The sequence below is a fragment of the Temnothorax curvispinosus genome, unplaced genomic scaffold (assembly GCF_003070985.1).
Source record: "Temnothorax curvispinosus isolate PA1 unplaced genomic scaffold, ASM307098v1 QBEX01016179.1, whole genome shotgun sequence".
Lineage (NCBI taxonomy): Eukaryota > Metazoa > Arthropoda > Insecta > Hymenoptera > Formicidae > Temnothorax > Temnothorax curvispinosus.
This window is the reverse complement of record NW_020225959.1, coordinates 146,176-167,996: the sequence shown is the minus strand read 5'-3', so window position 1 is coordinate 167,996 and position 21,821 is coordinate 146,176. Positions and strand designations below refer to the sequence as shown.

At 36.5% G+C, this 21,821-nt stretch overlaps 1 protein-coding gene across 1 annotated transcript in view; it reads left to right on the top strand.

Moving 5' to 3' along the window:
* Positions 1–21,821, top strand: part of LOC112466430 (cadherin-87A) — a 197,593-nt gene that overhangs the window by 35,353 nt on the left and 140,419 nt on the right. The gene's annotated exons all lie outside the window — the stretch shown is intronic.

Sequence of the window (21,821 nt, the reverse complement as noted above, 5' to 3'; positions counted from 1 at the left end):
AGCGTATGATTGGTCCGGAGTTCTTAAACCCGTCCTGTCGATAGATAATCATCGTGTATGGCGTAACTGGTGCATTCCATTGCAACCTAAGCCGAAGTTTCATCGACACTTGTTAGATCGGAGTAATTTCTACTCGGCAAATCGAAATGCGCGGTATCCACGAAGTGTCGGAAGATTAGTTTCCTAGCAACCGAAATTGGAGTGGGCTTTGCGCGCCTCGCCCATTACAAGGACTTTAACCCAGCCTCGCCTTAATTACAACACATTTACGGATTAAAGACTGCGATATTTAGAAGAGCCTCGTCGACCGACAGTCGACTAAAGTCCGTACGCGCGACCTAAAAGTTTATATACTTGTTCACAAACAAGTTCCACCGAGTTTGTCGAAGAATATTTATTGCTTATATATATTATTTGTGGGAGATATTAAAATTTTTCTACAAATATATTAAACTATTCTTTACTATTGTGTAGATATTTTTCAATCACAATATTTATTTAAAAAATTGAATCGCTATTTATAATGCATTCGTTATTCGCAAATGTTTCTTAATTGAACCCTTCGTGATTCAATTATTTTTAACCAGACTTTGTGGTTTACATTACCAGCTTAGAGAGTTAGGGGATTAACCCTACTGTAATCAGGCACCCTTGCGAAGCAGCCATTAATTTTGGAAAGGGAATTAAGGTAATGAATTTCATCGAATGAATTAAAACTTTAAGTCAGTTGCAAAGCTGAATTGACTTATTCGCGTAAATACTTATTTTCAACCGATACTCTTTGTCTCTCTCTCCTATATAGAATATCTTACAATCATCGTACAATACTTTAATAACGTATTACGGAGATTAGTTAGAACTGAAAATTGTAATATAGAAACCTAAGTACTGGGCATCTCTCGATAGATCTTTGTCTTCATATAAGGAATTTCGGAATTTCTAAAATGTTATTAAATAATGATTATGGAATACTTTATATATTGATTAAAATTATGATTATAACCGTTTTTACCACGTTATTAATTGAAAATATAAAACTAGACATTTTTCTTAAGAGAAGGAAGGAATTTATGTTAAGAATTTCTACTAAAATTTTATGTGACGCTCGAGTAAAAAATTACGTTATCCGAACAAGAGTTAAAAAAGATCGCTATCATTCACGCTGTCTTTCTTATAAAGGCCGACGTATGAGAACGGCCTTCTAGCTAAGTAAAACGTATGAAAAGCATTTTCGCGAGAAAGGGACGCGACAATAGGCTCGCCTGAAAGCAGTTCTCAATTCTCAACGTTCGAAGTGCGGGTGCTCGTAACTAAAAGTTACGAGCAAACTTGATTAAGTTCTCGGGAAGGGTTGCCCACGAAAAAAGAGAGTACATTTGTTTAGCATCAGGGAATGTTTGAAGTAAATGTGGCACGGAACGGTAGTTAGGGACGTATTTACCACGCCTAATGACACAAGCAGTTAATCATTTTTGCTCCTGAAATTCGCGCGTCACTTATCTCTTCTCGCGCAATCACCGAAAATTAATAGCCTCGTCCCTAGTTTGACAAGTAAATCTTTCACGTTTATCTCGAACTTTAATACTTAACAAAATCCGAAAGCAAATATTTTAGGATTTATATCTTTCGTTACTTTTGTAACCTTGCAATATACAAGGTTACACATATAATATATTCTGTATATATGGACAGTATATAAATATATGATAAATATATATAATACTTACTCAGATTATAAAATAAAGCGCAAAATGTATCACGATGACGCCTTAGCCCACGCGTAGGAGATATATCCTAAATGTAAGAGACGGAATATTCAGCGTGGGGATTTATCTTGTAACGTATAAAATATTTCCCCGAAGAGTTAACTACCTCATGTAAACAGCTCTCGGCGCTCGACGCTCGGTACTCGATGTATACAGCGTGTTGTCAGTACACAAGGTAGTAGTGTTTATCACTCGCGCGTCGAGCCTTGACCCATAAGTCTGAGAGGTCGTCTTGCGTCGCATTACATCTTGGGACACCGTCGCGGTAAGCACACAGATGAGTAAAACGCGATCACTCTCTTAATCGGTCAGCGGCTAATTGCGAGGCGTCGGAAACTGCACGACACCTTCCTCGCATTAGCCCTTTCATCGTAATGTAATAAGGCGTGCATCGGAAATGCTACGCAGAGAGAGTCGAGCAATGTAATTGACAGCCCTCTCGCGAGTGAATGTGAGTATCATGATGAAGCAACGAGAGAAGCTCAGAGGAGGGGAAGGCATCGGACGACGGCGGAGCAACTATAAGGTAAGTACTTTATTAATCATTAATTATTTCTTATTTTATTAATTAATTGTTTCTTTCCACGATAATCATGTGTAATGCATATAAAATATTTCTGATTTTATTTTAAGAACAGTTAGCTTTCTAAAATAATAAATCGAACATTTTACAGATATACGCATAGTATTTTCAATACATGTTTAAAATTTCTAATTATTTTTATTACTTATATAACTGTAGATTTTTTAATATTAACAAATTTATTGAAAAAAAAGATTTTTACAAGATATTATTATATTATTTTATACGCACAATATTTATTTTTCGAGATATTATTTTATGCGGTTTGTTATAATGTAAATATATTTTTGTTTCAATGCATTTTGCACTTTACTGCTGTCGTATGGGTGAATTTTAATTAATTTTAATTTTAACTTGAGATAATGAATTTGTGAAAATTTTATCAGATATCCGTGACATGACATGCAAACGCATGTACATGCATTAAGTTAAGAAACAGCAGAGAGAGACAGAGAGGGAGAGCATAGAAGAATTGCAGATAAATTTAATATATCACAGATTCATTGTCTTATAATATAGACTAAGATTATATTATAGTATTAATATTCCATATTTGAACGTGTATATTGATACGTAACTATTGATTTATTATGTATATACGAAGATGCACTGCACATATATAAGAAGCTTATAAAATAGAGCTGATGATAAGTATTCATCATGTATTGATTTTGTGTTTTACACGTACAAAACTAATTACAAAATATCTCAGTTTGAAATATCCTTTGAAATATTTCAAGAAAATATTTCAAAGGTGAAGCAAACTTGGTAAAAAGTAATAAAATAGAGTGATTAAAAAAAAATTGTTTTTAAACGTAATAATGATATTATTTCTTACAACTTTTACTAAAGTATTTTGTACATATATATGATTTTCAGGAACGCAACTAAAAACGCCATGAAGATACAATACACTAATAATATCAATTTGAATAATTTTATTATATGCATTAATAATAACTGATTCTATTTTTTGAGTTATTCTTTAGAAATATTTTTTAGTGGAAGATGATTTCAAGTTTATTTTTTACAAATATTTTTTAGTGAAAAAATAAACTATACTAAATATAACAAATAAAATACTGATATTTTTATAATATGTATAAATTTTTTATTTGAGTTTCTCCATGGTGTTTACATTTCATGGACGACGAAGGCTAGAACAAAATTATATATTTTTGTATGATACTTATCTGAAATAAATTAATTGAAATAGATTGATATTCGTTAAACACACTAAGGAAAAATCGTTAATATTTGTATATTAGTAGGCGTGTTAATTAATTATTTCTTTTCCTTTCCCCCCCCTTCGCAAATGTGTTACCAAATATTCTGTTTGAGGTATTTGGTCTTTATTCTTCTAAGATGGAATATTCTATAAAACTGACATTAAAAAATAACACTGGAACAATAGACTTGTTAAATATGTATATGTCATAAGATGATTAAAAGAGACACAAGAAATGATTTACGGTCACGTAGTATAATACGAATTTAATACAAAAACCGCGTAAAAAATGTAAAAAATTACTAATAACAATTACAATTTTTTTACAAAATGCTTAAATTTTGTTTTAATCTCTTTCAAGGCCTCTGTGTGTGTCAATCCATATTTATTTATAACTTTATTTTATATATAATATGAAATAAAGTAAGACAAATAAAGTAAGATCCACTAAATATTCCATCGTAGAACAAAAGAATTTATAATATACATTAAGTATTATGTACAGAAGGCGTGTCATTAATGCCTTCCACCTGAAGCATAGTACATGTAACTTGTACTATAGAAATCCCAAGAACACAGCTAGGAAGGCATAGTACATTTAACGTGCACTATAGAAATCCCCAGAACACAGCTAGGAAAGCATTAATGACGCCGTCTGTACATCACAGAATTATCTAGTTGCATGTTATATTAAAATACTTAATAATTAAAGTAATTGTTGTATACATTATATAAAAAATAATTATAATAATTTGTTAGTAACATAATAACAAGATATTTGATTAAATTGACATGAAATTTATAAAGATGTGTAAAGATGTGTCGAGAATATGAAAAATTCATATTGACAGCAATACTGATAGTACAGGATTATTCGTTTTGACTCTCACCTCTTTTTTGGCGAGTATTATCTTCCATAACTGAACTTTGGAGTTTTCGAAAAGTATCTGACCAAAGTTTTTATCAACTTATGAGACTGTGAACACAGTTACGTTGAATTTATTTTAAAAGCTATGCGAAGAGTAGGAAACTATTATGATCTCGACATTTTCTTATTTATAGGGTTTTCCAATCCCTTAATTTCTGGAATATGTTTTTAAAGTATTATACGATATGGTTTCGAAATATCTTAAAAAAAATTTTGTAAATTTATTTAAAAACGCGGTTGCATCCGATAAAGAATCTTAAATTTAAAATTGACCAATAGTTCCATAAAGGGAATAATTAATTGGTTTATTGGTTGGTCTCAGAGAGATATAAGGAATGCATAGGAATACACATAGTTAAATAACCGTAAACCGCTTTTGGAAACTGCGCCGCGTATGGAAATATGATAATTACGTCCTGCAGATCGCTGCAGTTATTCGAGGACTCAACTAATTGTAAGTTCGCGGAGAGGTCGTCGACGAGGCGAGCATTTATTCGCGGTTTGCGACGGTGAGAGCGGCTCGCGGAGAGTGGCTCATCATAACATCGGGCGGTGACAGTTAGTTAAAAGCGCATTTCCTCGCTCCCAGCGAAATTCTTGTCACGCGACCGTTGGTTGGCGTCGCAGTCGGAACTATAACAGATGTAACACGTGCGAAAGCGCTTCGTCCCCGCAGCTTCGTTGCATTCGCGGGCGGTTCGCGGGCTGCTTGAGAAATTGCCGCGCGCGTTTTGTAAATTTTCCCCGCAATCCGAGAGATCACGAGAAAATTCCAACCGAGATTCTTCATCGTGCATAAGTCGCGCTAACAACCTTCGGCAAATATTTTTTCGATTTGAAAATAGCATCTAAATTGGATTGTCGGTGATAAAAACGGAAATTTAATTTGCGACTAAAAATGATCGAGCTATATAATGGACATTTTTTATTTCTATCTGACTGTGATAATACAGTTGATTATTATAGCAACTATAAGGCTCTCGAGAATGGCTACTTTCACTCGCAGATTAAGTTATCTTAATAACTTTAATTTAAAAAGCAATATTTTTTCAATGACGCAATGCACGGAGATTTTCACAGAAAGAAGAATGCGAGACAACACTGATATATCTTTCCTTAAGAATATGGTAATCAAATTTCATCTTTATTTTAACGTGAAGTTATAAAGATATACTGTTTCTCATCGTGTAAGATTACATCATACAAATACACCAGGAAATATTTCTCTTACGCTAACATCTAACGCTTTTATTCTTTAACGATTCCATCTATATAGCGAGGTTTCGACATAATTTTGTTGGACTTAATTCAAAACTTGTCCGTGAATTAAGCTGACGTCAATTGTGCCTGACGTCAATACGGATTAATAAGCTATAATTAATCTTTTAAATTTTTTAATAATGTTAATATACACATAATGGCTCCCCAATTTTTTCTTCATTACTGTATAATTTGAAGATTATATACGAGTATGAGTAAAATTACGTTCATAATAATATACTATAAACGAAGGTATTAGTCTCGGAGAAAGGTTTAAAATTAGAGAAACGAGTACCCCGATATTAACTACGGAATATTTCATTTTATTTGTTTCGGAACGCGCGACGTAAAATTGTTGGAAAATATTACCACGTAAGGAAAGGGCGGCTCGGTGCGGGTGGTTTGCGAATCTTAGAAACGTGGAAGGGGTGTTCTCTCGACGGTGGAAGATTTGTTTAGGGTCTGTAGGGGCGGCAAAGGTGGGTGGGGTGGTTGGTTAGTCGGGGGAGAGACTTAAACGGCGAGCAGCATCGGGCGGTGACGGCTAGTTAAGCGCATTTCCCTCGGAGAAGGGAAGTTCTCTGGTGCGAGAACATGTCGTAGAGAACATCTGCTGCCCTGCCTAAAGAGGGAACTCCGACTCCTGCGCGCGTCCGGAAGTGACAGAAATCGCCGTTAAAATCTGCTATTTGCGACGGCCTGCTGTTCTTGTTTTCGTCATCCTTCTTTTCCGGCGCTCGCTGACTTTCTCGCTCCATCGACTGAAGTCCCTCGCACCTCGTAAAATGATAATGATGCAATCTAGCGTTGTGTACTTAACTTTTTATGGCTCAGACCATTCGAGGAAAAAATTCAAATGTAATTAGGAGAGTTAGTGAAAGATTTATTGACGCCTTTAATAGGCGTAGTTCTTTTTATTGTATGACAAAATATTTGTTTTAAAAAGTGCCTACGTTATATTTGGTATCATGTATCTAATCTTTCATCGAGTAAAATAAGAATATAAAAGTTCTGCTATAAAAGAAAAATCTCAGGTTTCTTTTCTTATATGTTTTTTTTTTAACTTAATTCTTTAAATGCATATTTATACAATTTTTAGGAATGTTTAGAAGATAATATAAATGAACGTTCCAAACAAAAATTTGACGTAATGAGAAAGTTTAGTGACGTTTTAAACACTTACTTAGGTATAATCTTTATTATATGTAAGATATCTCTTTTAGCTTTCCCGAGGCAAAGCTAACAATTCTGCATCTAGTATTACGTATTCAATCTTTTATCAAATGTCCTGGGATAGAATATAATTAAGAGAGAAATGTTCAAAGAGAGTTTTAACGTAATGGAAATATCCTTTGGTTTGGCGGACCTCAGTTTGCGTTTCTACATTTAAAACCAGTGGGAGTAATTAAATTCTCCTTGAAAGATTGTTACGCGCTGCATATTATGCTAGTTATTTGATCGTTCTTAAACGAGAGTTGTAACGATTATAAGGGAAATTCTCATGCTATCTTTTGCGAAACTTTCTTATTTGTGTCGCATCGTTCGTTTTAATTTTGCAGACAGGGTGACATTGGGAAGGGGAAAGACTTGTTTTTTTTTTAATTTTCGTCAAAAATCTAAAATTGCATACTTTCATATTTTTTATAATAAAATATAAATTATATATATAAAAGACAAAGATACAAAATATTACAAGAAAGAAAAGTAATTTTTACAAGTTCTTCGTCAATTTATATCAATAAATATAATTTCGTACAATTAAATACTTTGAAAATATAGAAACAATCGCAAACAATTTTTTAGTTAAAATTATTGATAATTCGTTTAAATGGTTAATCTCGCTCACCACAGCGGTTTTGGATCGAGAATATTCACAGTTTGACTATAACTTTTGATCCCATCGCTAGTTTACACTGTCACGATTTGCACAAAGAGCACATCTGACCATCGATCATGTCCACCTGTCGCAGTAACGTGAAAAATACACCACCATCCTTTTGCGATCACGCTGCCAAATATATTCTCAGCAGCTACATCGTTCAATGTTGAATCTGAAAATCGAATGCGGGTAGGTATACAAATATCTGATTTTAGCGACATTTGTTGACAAAAGTCAATCCCTCTTGTTATTGACTCATTGAATTAATATTTTATTCAACAAGTTTTATTCAGTTTTCAATGTTAGATTAGTGTACACTGATTGTGAGAATTAATCTGCAAGTGTATGTATTTTGAAGTATTTATCTCTGATTCCCCTCAGCCAGCGGGTGTGAGGCGTAAACGCGAGCGCACCCTACAACAAAGAAATATTGTAGCTCGCGATAGATAATTGCGGATTAATTATGACTTTGTTTAGCCTAAAGTATATTGTCTAATCTTCATTTTAAGCTTTTTTTGAATTTTTTAACATATCGGGTTTATCACCTATACTTTATAAAAAATAGCCAAAAACACATTTTTTTGCACATTTGACCTCAATTTTTTCAAAAACCAGATGTGATAGAAACATTTCACTGACAGATTCGGATTCAGCGGCCAAAAATCTACAGGAAACGACTCGAAAAACCCAATCCCCCATCTGACACGTCGACCAGTGTTATTGTACGTCGTAATACGAGTTCATAATTTTAATTATTTATTAGTCGGATGATGACGTCATAATGTCCTCATTTTTGCGTCCAGCAATTACAGCTTAGCGTATATTGAATGGCGAATGAAATTATCGCTCCGTATTGCCTATGAAGAGAGAGACTTCTCAATTAATAATAATGTTTGAGCTTCGGCGGTAACAATATCGATATAATAGGGCCTCCTGGGAGTAATCGATTCGATTTTCCGTGGATAATAATCGAGGAGCGGTCGGTACGAGGGATATAGGTTTTATTTATGATCGCCAATGGCGGTACATTGGATAATAATGGTGCCATAGTTGTATGGTGGCCTTTGTAATAATTCAGGGATCGATGTAATATTGTCAGCATACACATTTTGAATTCAGCATTGATATCGCGGGTCATTGTATCTGGAATACGGCTTTGCAATATACATTAAGAACGCATAAATGCACGCAAGATGTCCGGGTTGCATTGAACGTACTATTCATTATATATGCACTCATAATGTAATTATAATGAGATAATTTTACGGCAATATGTTTTCGAGACTTTTGTATAAATTTAAATTTTTCTCTATGACTACACATGCTTTCGTGAAAGCGTAGTTCGTCACGTAAATTTTGGTATATTTTTGCGCTTCTGACGTCACCGATATGCAGGTATATGTACGTAGCTAAAACGACCATCATATACCATCTTAAAGGCAAATTTCTGCCCTACCGTTCGAGGGAGGAGATGCCGGAAGATATTGTTTGGGCTTTCGCCGAGTATCATCCAAGGATTTTTCAGAATTTCCATCTTTCCCGGTGATTGCTCATATCTTATGAAACACGTCGCAGGCATTCTCCTGTGTAATATTTTTTTACGTTTTTACTGTAAAAAGAACGCGCAGCATCTTTATCGCGTTCGCGAAACACGTGCGTGAAACACCGTCGTTGATGCCAGCGCGAAAATTACCTGCTATTTAGCAATTTTTTACGCGACGCGCTCTTTCGCAATAAATACCGAATTACTAAAATTACGCATGAGCGAGCGTGTATATTTTCATTCGTTCCATTGCCGCGACATATAGAGGTTTACCCACTCACGTGATCCGGACGATTTTTTCATGCGGGATTTTTGACGAATTTTAAGCTGACTTTTTATCACGGAAAATATGACGGAAGTATTTGCATGTTTACTATATATATTTTTGATTTATAAGTTCAATTTGTAAATGCAGGTTAATTTCATTTCTTTTATTGCGTTTTTTATATTGCTGCATACATGCGGCGTGATCGTATATACACGAAATGTTAAAATTAAAAAAAAATATATCTATATATATATATATATATAAGGAAATTAATTTTTCAAATTTATCAAAGAATCTGTCATTAAAAAAATTTCCGATATTAGCGAGATTTCTCATATTTTATTTTGTCCGATTCCATCTATTCCAACGCTAAGCCGACATTATTAATATAACATATCGTGAAAAGTAAATTATATAGTATATATATATAGAATTCGAATAAAGCATGAAAAATTCTGTCTAATTCGCATTTATTAAAGCACTAATCGAACGAAGGACTCCGTGTTGCATTTCGCGTGACATTTATTATACGACACGGGAATTAGTTTGCTCGCTTAATATGATAAAACGGCATTCGCGCGTTAAGCGATATGAAATGTAAACGATCCGTGTTTGGCAAGCGCAATCAATTTTCGCAACAGTTAAATTCTGCAATAATTGACGAATGTATTTGCCAGGTCAGAATATGTCGCGTGTCATGTATCACAAGTCTGTTCGAATGTTGTGTGTGGCTTGTTATCAAGATTTTCATTCATCAGTGATCAATTGATCCGTTAAATACCCACGTATATTCTCGTGGGAAATCGTAACAATGATAATGCAATTATATATCGAAAATTGTTACACGTTCGTGATCTTTTCGATAATAATCACTTCGTACTTGTATGAATTTTTCAAAGATTATTGAGAAAAGTATTCCAGAGAAAATATCGCAAATATCTTATTTATATAGCTAGCGAAGATAACGATGAAACGCGTAAATGTAAATTGTTCGTTAAATTGAAAACATGAGGAGCACAAAATTTCGAACTCGGAATTCAATTTTAGCCTATTTCAAATCCGAGCTCGCAACGCTCGACGGCGTGACGAAATCCGGGTTTTCAATCACCGATCATTCAAAGCTTTAAGTGTAAATTAATTCGATTTTCCGCTTTTCATTGTGTCCGCTGTAGCCTGAGAAATCGATGCGACCAGTGATATATTTTATCGGGGACGCGGCGGAAACGCGCGAAATACGTCAGGCATAAGCTCGAAACGTCCCGCCGGACGTGATTTTTACGGTGGAATTGTAACGCTATCGATTCACACACACGCGGGGGATATATATTAAACCAATGCAAATGGACGAAATTTCTGTTCCACTTGGTTTATAATAAAATTCACAAATGTTTAGAGACACGCCTGTTAAAACTGGCGCAATTTGATAGGGCGCTGCGCCGCGCCGCGCGATAGTACGATTTTTATCGTCGCCGGATGCACCGTATCGATTCCCGGGCTGATTTACGGGCTGTTTTTTAAGCGCCGCATCCGATGCATCATCACGCGGTTGACGGGCACGTTTTATAGCCACGATTATTTATTATAATAAAACGCGTAATCCGCTGGCGACCAATATGTCGTCTCGAGCGAGCTTCGTGCGCGTCGCGATGATAGTGTCTCATGAATATTAACGCGCGTCGAGCGAACACACCGTTACTTCAGTTCCTCCGGTTGTTGGGCTGGCCGTGGCATTCGTAATCAAGAAATTACATTCTTACGTCATGAGGTATCAATTTAAGACGATGAATATGTAGCCGGAGTCCAGTGACATAACGCCGAAAGCAAACGGGCCGCTTGGATATAAAAAAAATGAGACTGTTAATTAGAGAAGGCTTATTAAGACTCCTTAATATCTACATTAATCGCCCTGTATTATGACATAAGAAGTGAGGAAATCACGAGAAAATAACCCGCGAGTAACTTTTGCGACTTATCATTATTTATTACGACAAAACAAATTATTTAATTTGCCGGTAATTATTTATGTGACGCATCGCGGCCCACATAGATTGTTTCTTTTTCCTTGAAATTTTAATTTCCCACAATTGCTCACGAATTAATGACCGGCAATGGTACCTTACATTTTATCTTTCTTTCTTTTCTCACTGTTAATCCGTGGAAACTAATCACCGCCAGTTTTTCGAAAGACGTTAAATTAGTAATTAAGTAAAATGAAGATGAAGTGTAGTACAATAGAAAAGATTATACGTGCGGCAAAGTGACTGTCGAGCGTGACGGACGGGTGGTCGTTAAATGCGAGAAGCGTCGCGTGGCGATGAGACGAGGAAACGGCATCCATCGTAATGGATGCAATTAAAAGGCGCAGCGAGAGCTGCTGAGAGATCGACAAAGTCTATACACTGCGACGTCGACGTCGTTGCGGCGCGCGGCGCCGCGCCGGTCCTCAATCGAGTTCTCTCACTTTGAGAGATTTTCGGGAGTCTCTAGGTAGCTGGTGATGGTGGCTTACCGCCGCCCGACAGGAGACGTCGACGTCGACGTCGACGTCGTCGTCGTCGTCGTCGTCGTCGTCGGGCGTCGTGGTAGAGTGCATCTTCTCTCGCGTCGGCTGCCGGATCGATTCTCGCGTCTCTCCTCGCGAGAACGGGGTGCAGCAGCAGCAGCAGTAGGGAGGGATTGGTGAGGCTGCGAGAAAAGGGGAGGAAAACGATCGCTGAAGACCTTTTTTCACTATCGCGCGTTTGCCGACGAGACGCCGGATGCTGTGACGTTTACGCGCAACAACAACCGCTATCGCGAAACCGAGTAACTTTGCGCCACGATAAAACCAGCTTTTTGTATCAGAATCAGTGCGCAAGAAAGCATTTGTTAACATTAATTAGATACAGCCGTCGCCATGAGTATCTTAATAACTTTAAAATCAATATATATTTTCAATATTACGCTGCAAAATCATCTGTCCGATAAAGTATTATTGACAATATTCCGACAGTAGAATTTTCTTTTTAAATTACGGAGATTTCTCTTCTTCCTTCTGCCGTTCTCTTCTGGTACAATTTTCTTGTCTTGGAAACTACATCTTTCGAAAATCGCTTATTCGCCTTTTCCGATGCGATACCGTCGCGTACAGAAGTTCGTGCATCTGTTTGTCTCGCCGCCCCCGCACTTTGCGGAAGTTTATGCTTGAGAATCGAGCGTACTCTTTCCTCGAGCTTTTATTTTACTTTCTATCTATCTTTCGTATTTCGGTAGAACACGGGAAAGCGGGAGATGTTTTCTCGTAATTGAAGTAGTATCGAGGTACTCTCCAAAAACTTTCTGAAAAGAGATATATATTTTTTAATCATATTAGATATTTATACATAGGACTAATAATATAAATAATATTCTGATATTTTGAAAGTGCTGCACGCTTTTAAGCTATTAAATGTTGAACTACAGTTTATTACAAGCTTCATACGCTTTTAGCCAATGCGGTAGGTAGGTTATGCTAAAAGGCACGCCATTCCATTACTGACAATTAAAAAATGTATACGAAAAATGGATCGAAGTGAATATTTTATTCTTGGATTGTGAATATTCTTTTTCTCATTCTCTCTCGCTCTGGTGCCCTTCGTCGGAATTGAACTGGCATCGACGGCGAGTAAATCGATGATCATTTTCATCGATACGATTTCGCGATTGAGTTTCGTCGTCGTTAATCGTCACGATTGTACGGTGCAAACGAAGTTTTATGGTGCATCGAAGTTGTGCGTCTGCGCGATGCTTTCATCGTTGGCCTATTTGCATTTGTTGGTCGTGGCAGCTTGCCTAAGCCTGAAGCGCGCCAATTTTTCATACTTTTCATGAAATTTGACTTCTCTGCAGAGCAGATTATTTGACGTTTTCAAGCACTTTGACCTATTTACATTTTTGCACGCAGATTGAAACATATAAATATTGTAAATACATAAATTAGATATTTCTGAATTTTTTAAACAAAATTATTTATTTTTCACTTTTTCGCATTTCAAAAGTGGACTTGCACGTGCATAATTATATCTAAAATATTTATGATATTATTAATGCTTTTTGAGAATGACAGAAATCTTGAAACTTGATATCTGGAAAATACCATTTATTAATCTTTCTGATAAATATTAATACATTCGCAACAGTTGCTAGTACTTTAGTATTACATAAATGCTGATTCATCTCTCTGGTTTACAAAGTTGAGTTAACAATGAGATGTCTGAACGGTCTGAATTTCTTGAGGATAGAAGCAAAATCAATGCCATACAAATTTTAGGAAATAAATTATCTATTTTAAATTTTTGCTTATAAGTAGGTACCTTATAATTACTCATTGCTACCTGATTAATTATAATACCACTTTTCACATCCGTTTCTCATTTTTCTTATATATGTATTGAGAGATAAGAGTTCGCGTGCAGTAAAATATTTAAAAAGTTATTTAATTTTCGCACGGCGGTATTATAAATTGTGCAAAAAATTTGCGAAAAATATATAAATTGATTAAGGGAAAATTAAATCTTGCAATCGTAAAAACTGAATTGAGAAAAGTGATTTGCGTTGTTTTACAAATGACCGTTTGAAGTGGGTTAAAAGGTCGGAAAAGCATTTTTCGCGCGTGCATCGCTTTTCGTGTTACCTACGCGATTACGTTCGTCGCGTGCGGTTTAAAACGTAATGATTTCCTGATAATTAATACAAATTGCTTCGGAATAACATCAGGTCGTTTTGATTAAAAAGCTTTAAATATCGATAGCGGGCGAAATATATAGAACAAGCTTTCTGGCAAACAAAGTGGAACAGCTTTTTCATGTTTTCAGCGATTTTTAATATCGCAGCGCGAAACCATAAAATTATTCTCTCAATATTTTACTGCGAGCAAACTTTTTCGTCTTCCCAGCAGATGGAAGAAATCGTAAAAGTGCTACTGTAATTATTTAGTGAGCAAAATAACAAATAATAAATATTTGGAATAAAAATGGTATACTCTTTAAAATTTATGACATTTATTTTATCTTATTCGGATATATTCAGAAGGAGTTCAGCAAATTTACATGTTTTAGTTGATTTTCAACCCTTGCGAACAAAAAAAAACGGACCTGTATATATTTAATAGGTCTTTCTCTTAAAGATGAGATATCTTATATACGATGAGGAAAAGGCTTATAATTTTAATTTTATATATTCTTTTATTCTAAATCGTAAGTTTTGAAGCGAAATTTCTCGACAGAAAGCTGTTTGATCCGAAAAAGTGGAAACATAATTTATACATATGATAGCTTGTATCGAAACGACTTTGCTAGTTTCCCGAAGACTTTGTCGTTTTGAACCACGCTTGATCCGCTATTGCGAAATTAGGTAACTTAGCAAAAAGACATGTAGCTCAGGCTTTGTATGGTCCCGCATGGTCCTCTTATGTACTTCGCATATGCACCGACAGATACAAAGCTTTCAATCCATTGAACTTCTTTCCTGGTCGACGTAAGACACGTCGTACTTATTTATTTTGTGAATATAGTTTCTAACATCGTCACCGTTTTATACACGACACAATAAATATTCACAATAAAAACGATGGTAAAAAATGTCGGTATTATTTTTATTTTGCTAAAAAAATATTTTGTAGAATTATGTAAGAATTGTATATTACTACTTTAACTCATATGGTGAGAGAACTATGTATTAAAAATATATAGCATACTTTTGAAAAATTATTAGAGATAATATGTATTTGAACTATTTGGCGTAATAAATGCATTTTATTATTATCTTGTTGCCTCAATACTCGATTTTTTTTATGCTAAAACACTCGACGCTGAAACGAGAAAAGGAAGAAATTACGCGATACAGTTTTGTTCTGGCGTACACGCGGCGCGAATTGACGTTTCGTCTGATTGGCAAATTTTCAGTACCGAGCAATTTTTCTGTTGACGCGTCGACGCGTTTTTCATTTCGCTCGTTTGCGAAATCAAGTTAAAAATTCATCCAGCGCGCTCGTCGGTGCGTATGTCTTTTTCGTTTCTATTTGTCCGGCCGCTGATTTTTCCGCGTGTGCGCGCGCGCGCGTCGGAGTTTTTCGCACGGCGAACAAATCCTACGCGTTTGGTAATGAGAGATGGCGCGTAAGTAATGCTGCTTTTTGTCGACCGTTCCTTTTTTTTCGCGGATACCGCCTGACGTGGCATCGATGAGCACGCATATCGACGCGGTAACAATCGCGAATTGACAGCCGCCGACAAGGGAAAAAAAATTCTCTTTTTATGAATCATCTCTTTTTTTAGCACGCAAAGTGTGTGACAAGATTGACGAACAGCGCTTTCTATCAGAATGCGGATTGTAGCGTTATTTATGAGGCGTGTAAAAACGTGATATGTACTGTGAGAAATGATTTCAATTTTCGTGTTCACGCTCCGTGTAATGCTCACGCCGAGACACATGGACGGATCTTTAAGATTATGTAGCGTGCAAATCGCAAAGTATCAGGTGCAATGGTGTAATACCGTACAAAAGGCCTTTTCTTTCGCGTCTTTTTACGATGTCACAGTACAAAGCTACTGAGAATGTTCCGGGAAAGTTCAAGAGGGAAATTCTCGCCGAAGCGAAAGGTCTGCCTCTTTGTACTACCGATCGTCATTATCAAGTTTCAGAGTGTGCCTCACTTTTGCGAAAATTTTAAAGCGAGAGAAACTCTATTCTGTTACATTTTCAAATAAGTTCTTTTTTTTTTTAATTTAACATAGTTGGCGAATATATCGCGAGCATTTACTTTTTGGGACACGTGACACGTGTTTCTCGTGAATTTACACGTTATGTAAAATAAACGAGCTAAATAAATATGTAAAAAAAAAACATGGAAGAGAGTGCGAGGTTAATTACGGTTGCACTAATTTTTAACAACTGCATTTTTTATTGAATGTTTCTGAAAATTTCATAATTTCTCAACAATATATTTTTCCAACGGGTATCACATTTTATTTGATTTTTATAAAAACAATTAAAAAAAATAAATTTATTTATATATGAGAAACTCTATGACATATGATATAAACTAAAATATTAAGCAGCATTAAATCAAAATGCACAAAATTCTCAGTCAAGCGATTAAAATAAATAGTTGATATACACCTATGAGAATTAACGGTTTGAATACCTAATACCTAAAAACAAATCTTTAATAATTTTTTATTATACATTATACTCATTACATTATATTACATTATATTCATTACATTATATTTCATTACCGTAAACGATTTTTGTTGTAATAATGTAGTTCTCTGTGCGACTTAAAATAATATTATACATTATACAATAATACCTTTTTACAAAATTATATGTTAACTAGATTTTGAGCCCGCGCGAAGCGGGCTTGGGTTTTATGGGGTTCTATTGGTGCTCTTAATTAATGAGTGAGTTTGGGGAGAGGGGAAACTCGCGGTTTAAAAAAAATCAGCATATACAATTCTTTGAGATTCGGTCAATTATTTCCAGAAAAATTGGAAAAATTTTAGAACCGGTTTCCAAAAAGATCGGTAACGAAAAATTATACACTTTATGGCAATTCCCGGGAAATTCTACTCCTACTTCATGTACAATTCTTTACGATTCGGTCAATTAATTCTCGTAAAATTTGAAAAAATTTTGGAACCAGTTTCCAAAAAAATCGGTATCGAAAAATTAACCACATCATTGCACTCCCGGAAAATTCTACCTTTATTTCATATACTTTTGGTAAAAATTTGGTCCACTAACGAATGAGTCTGGTTTCCAAAAAGATCGGTAACGAAAAATTAACCACATCATTGCACTCCCGGGAAATTCTACCCCTATTTCATTATTTTTGGTAAAAATTTGGTCCACTAACGAATGAGTAGTTCGCGTATAGCCATAGACAGACAGACAGACAGACAGACAGACAGACAGACAGACAGACAGAAGTATATATAAGTGACTTATATATATAGATGAAGAAAAGTACTTGTTTAGGATAGACGCGACTACTTTACACTTTTTATTGCTTTAGACAGTGTTAGTCGTCTGTAAATCTTTATACGATGAAATTGGTGTAACAATCTGCTGGTTTAACGACAAACTTTTACTATAAAATCGCATTTAAATTCTCGTTAATAAAATGTACGCAGATAAAGACGATGCTGCGCTAACGTTTTATTTTCGTCGGTATAGGCATATGACGGCACGTTATTCGGGATGCCACACGCGCATAATCGTTTATAAGGTCGTACGTAGTTAGCATTCCGCGGATGTGAATTCCGCGCGACTACAAAGCACCTCGCACAGAATAATCCGCATTTTTGCGTGACGCCGTGAGTCCGCGAATAAATGCTGCGGTCGACCGAGGAGAGACCGAACGAACGCACGACAGTGAGCGGTTTGCGTAGTAACGCGGAAATGCACTCGAATGCAATCGGAATCGTTAACCGCGAGACGGGAAGACGGTGCAACCTCGCAGGTTGCACAAAGTCAGGCCAAGTGCAGCATCAAGTTTGGGGAATAAAACGCGATTGCTTCGCTTTCCGACGCGACGGGGACGCGGCTTTTCCCGAGGAAACTTCTCTCCAAGTGCAGACTCTTCGTTCTTGAACGCACGGCTCGCTAATACGGCTTACGTTATGCTACTGCTCCGCTGTACGATCGATGTAACATCCTTGAATACTCGTTGCAAAGGGCATAAATTGTAATATTGTACTTGTTATGTTATGAGAAACAAAGAAAATTAAATTTGCTGTAAGAGCGGGGGTTTGCTTTGTGATAAGATGCGACGAATTTTGCAATATTGCAGCTCTTTTTTTCTTAATTGCACTTTGGCACACTGCAATTCTTCGGCATTTCATTGGTACTTGAAGTTACTCGAAAACAATATTTCTAAACAAGCAAATAGATATGATAGTCTCGTTATTTCAATTTAACATCAATTTACAAATACAAATCTGTGTATGACAATAATATCAGTAAATATTAAATTAATTACTGAAAAATGTAATAATAACAGAGCCCTATTCTTACGCCAAAATGGTAATTGTAGAATAAAATGACCAGCAACCGTCCACCATATATTTTAATGACCTATGAAAAGAGTTTTTTAAAAAGTTCTTTTGTGCAAGCGAGCGCAGAAGAGTAGAGCTCGCTATAGCGAATGGTGACGTTAAAATTCGAGTTTAACGTGACTGTTATTTTCGTTTAAGTGTGAACCGCGCTTTATACTGCACGTTTTGCAGTTTTGAACGAAGAAACGCGTGCAAAGTGAACAAAGAACGCAGTGCATTTCGGGTAAATAGGAGAGATATTCCTTTTCCGTTTTCTCTATACCCTCCCGCGCCTTTCCGCGCTCGCGCGTCCACGTGTATATTTCGTGCACACACGTACACGCCAGTAAATAGATCGATACACGTATACCGGTGTGCGCACATATGCATGAGCGAGTTAGTGGCGGTGCGATGGTTATCGCGTGAAATAGTCGAAACTTTCAGCGGAGTCCTTTCGGGAAAACCGGAGGGGCGGTTGTTTTGCCGGCGTGGTACGATGCACTCGGTACACCATCTGCGAACGGTGGAATGGTGAAAATGGTAAAACGGCGAAAATGGAAATCTGCGAGTGAAAGGGACGAAGTGGAGGAGGGGGAGGAGTCATCCGTAAAATCGTCTCGCACGCGGAATGCATCTGTATCTTTCAATATCGCTCTGTTTATCAGAGCTATATTTACGATCGTTTGGTTGTAACTGTTATATAATTATAAGCGTAGCGAGGAGAGGATTTTAAATATATAATTGATACTATTTATAAATACAGGCATTATATAATACATACTGATATTTACCAGTTATCTTTGAATTGCGGAGCAATTCAATTTTTCAGTTTATTAGAAATTGCATCTTTCCTGCACGCTTATATCACTTTATATTTTTTACATACCATATATTATTATGGCACGCTTCATCCCTTGTTTTATGCATTTAAAACATTCATTTGTCACGCGCGACACGGAAGACGGGGGTTTGCAAACAGAAGGGAACTTCTGCGCGCAGCGGCTGGGGTGTAAATTACACGTGTGTAAGCAGGAACTAAGCGCATTGTCGGGACGTTTTCGGAGGGAAACGGCCAGAGTGACACGAGTTCTCATAATCCGTCGCTTGACCCTGAGTCAGCATTCGTAGACCGTCGTAGTCAGGTCGTAACAGTTTTGCATCCGGTGCGGTTCGCCTCGGCGGCATCGCGGATGCTACGGCAGAAGCTACGGCCCGAGAGATGATTAGAATATGATTACATCGGCCAAAAAAGGGCGACGATAAATCTACCGATAGAAATCATTTTTGTAAATATAGAAGCTGCGTTTTATGTGTGATAATTTATTAGCAAAATTTGATTGCTGTAGAGAGAGTTGAAAGGGCGTGTTGAAACTGTCTTCTGTATTCTGTTATAAAACTAATTATTAACTTTTTTTTATGGACATTTACATTTATACAAAAACAACTGTCGTTGGGAAAAGAATCTTCCTCTCTTCTTCTTTTTTTCCTTTTGACTTTTGGATGTTTGGGTTAATTTATAAATAAGTTCTGCTACATATAATTACTGAATTACTTCTTCTGAGAAACTAACATATTACCCACGGTCCATCTAATTATTTTATCTGCTGCAAGCAGTTAAGAGTGTATCATTTACAAATTAGTAGTTATATTGGTTAACCCTTTAAGGACCACACATCGATCCCGTTGGAGTAAAATGTTATAATTTATAAGATAGTTAAAAGACGTCCCTGATGAAAGTTTTTTAGTTTTCTTTTAGTTTTTTTAGTTTTTTTTTAAATTACATAATTATGTACACAGGCCCCTAAAGGGTTAAAACGCTTTATAAATATAAAAATTCAGTTTATTAAGTAAAAAGGAACTTATTTATGAATCAACCCAATAAAACAAAACCTTGTTCCTTCGCGTTCTCTCCATTTATCACAATGAAATGCAATCAATTGTCGTGCCACAAGCACGAAGCAAGGAATGCGTTTACATCGCGAGGAATTCTAAATTGACTCGAGACGGTCGTCTGCGAAGATTTCGCCGTCGAAACTTTCTGGCCGCGCCAGCTAAATCCTTCCCGATTGCAAGCGAACGACCGTGCCGTTGGCCAATTCGTTGAGAATTGACAAAATCGACGACGAGTGGTAACTTGTGCCGAACTTAACTTAGCACTTTTCGCACTACTTTTTCTTAACTGTCTCTTCCTGTGTCGATAAGATTTTTCCCCTTCGACTATCTCTCAACGGGAATTGTCCCGTGGAGGACGCTCATTGTCTCGCGGTAGAAAAAAATTAAGTGAAACAGAAAGAGAGAGAGAAAGAGAAAGAGAGAAATAGAGATAGATAGAGGGAGGGAAGACGAAAATTCTTGCTCGGAGAATTTTGAATGCAAATGAACCAGTTGGACCGCCACCGAATAAAAGCTAGGTGGCTATGCAAAATTTGATGACACTGGCCCCACGACGACGCCCGAATGCATAACCATGGCGTCGGGCAAACTTCCCGAAACATACATCGTACCATCGTTCCGACACGGCGTGTGTACAGACGAACCAGCGAACACGGGGCCGCGCGGTTGGTCGGATGCGCATTTATTATATGCCGCGTTATACACCTGTAAATAAAGTACGTGTGATAAGCAACGTATGACAATCTGTTTAATCAGCCGACTCTATATATGCACGATCGCAGTAGATCGCGGGGCATACGCGCTCGCGATTAACTTTAATGAACTCGGCGATGTATCTTCGGTGATGCATTCCTCTGTTATTCACCGCACCGCGGACTTATCGTTTCTCGCGCACGATTAAAATGTGCTTTTGAATTTTGGCATTTTATGCAAATTACGTTTACATATCTCTGCGAATTTATTGCCGCAATTATTTTGTTTTGTAAACGATAATTCCCAGGAAAGTTGCATATCAGAGAAAGTTTTGCCACGTTTATAATTTTATCACGGTCTTTTCATATTTTGTATCTTCATCGCAAAAGTAATTTTTACGTTCATCTTCGTCAAAAATCTTTTTTTCAGATATGTAATTAACACATAATTTGTTACGGTCTTCCTAGCCCGCGTTATTATCGAGTTAAATACGAGTACGCACACAGCAATCATTTTATCGTGGATGTCTCGAGTTACGCAAATTGCAAACTGGTCTATAAAAGCGAGCCTCTCTAACTTGCTGTTTACGATTGAGTAGTGTTTTGGCTTCCCAGCAACGAAAGCGGCTGTGCGTGTACCGTGGTGGGCGTTTCGGGAGTCAAAGTGCTTTTCGCAGCGTAATTTTCTCTCGACAGAGAGAGAGAGAGAGAGAGAGAGAGAGAGA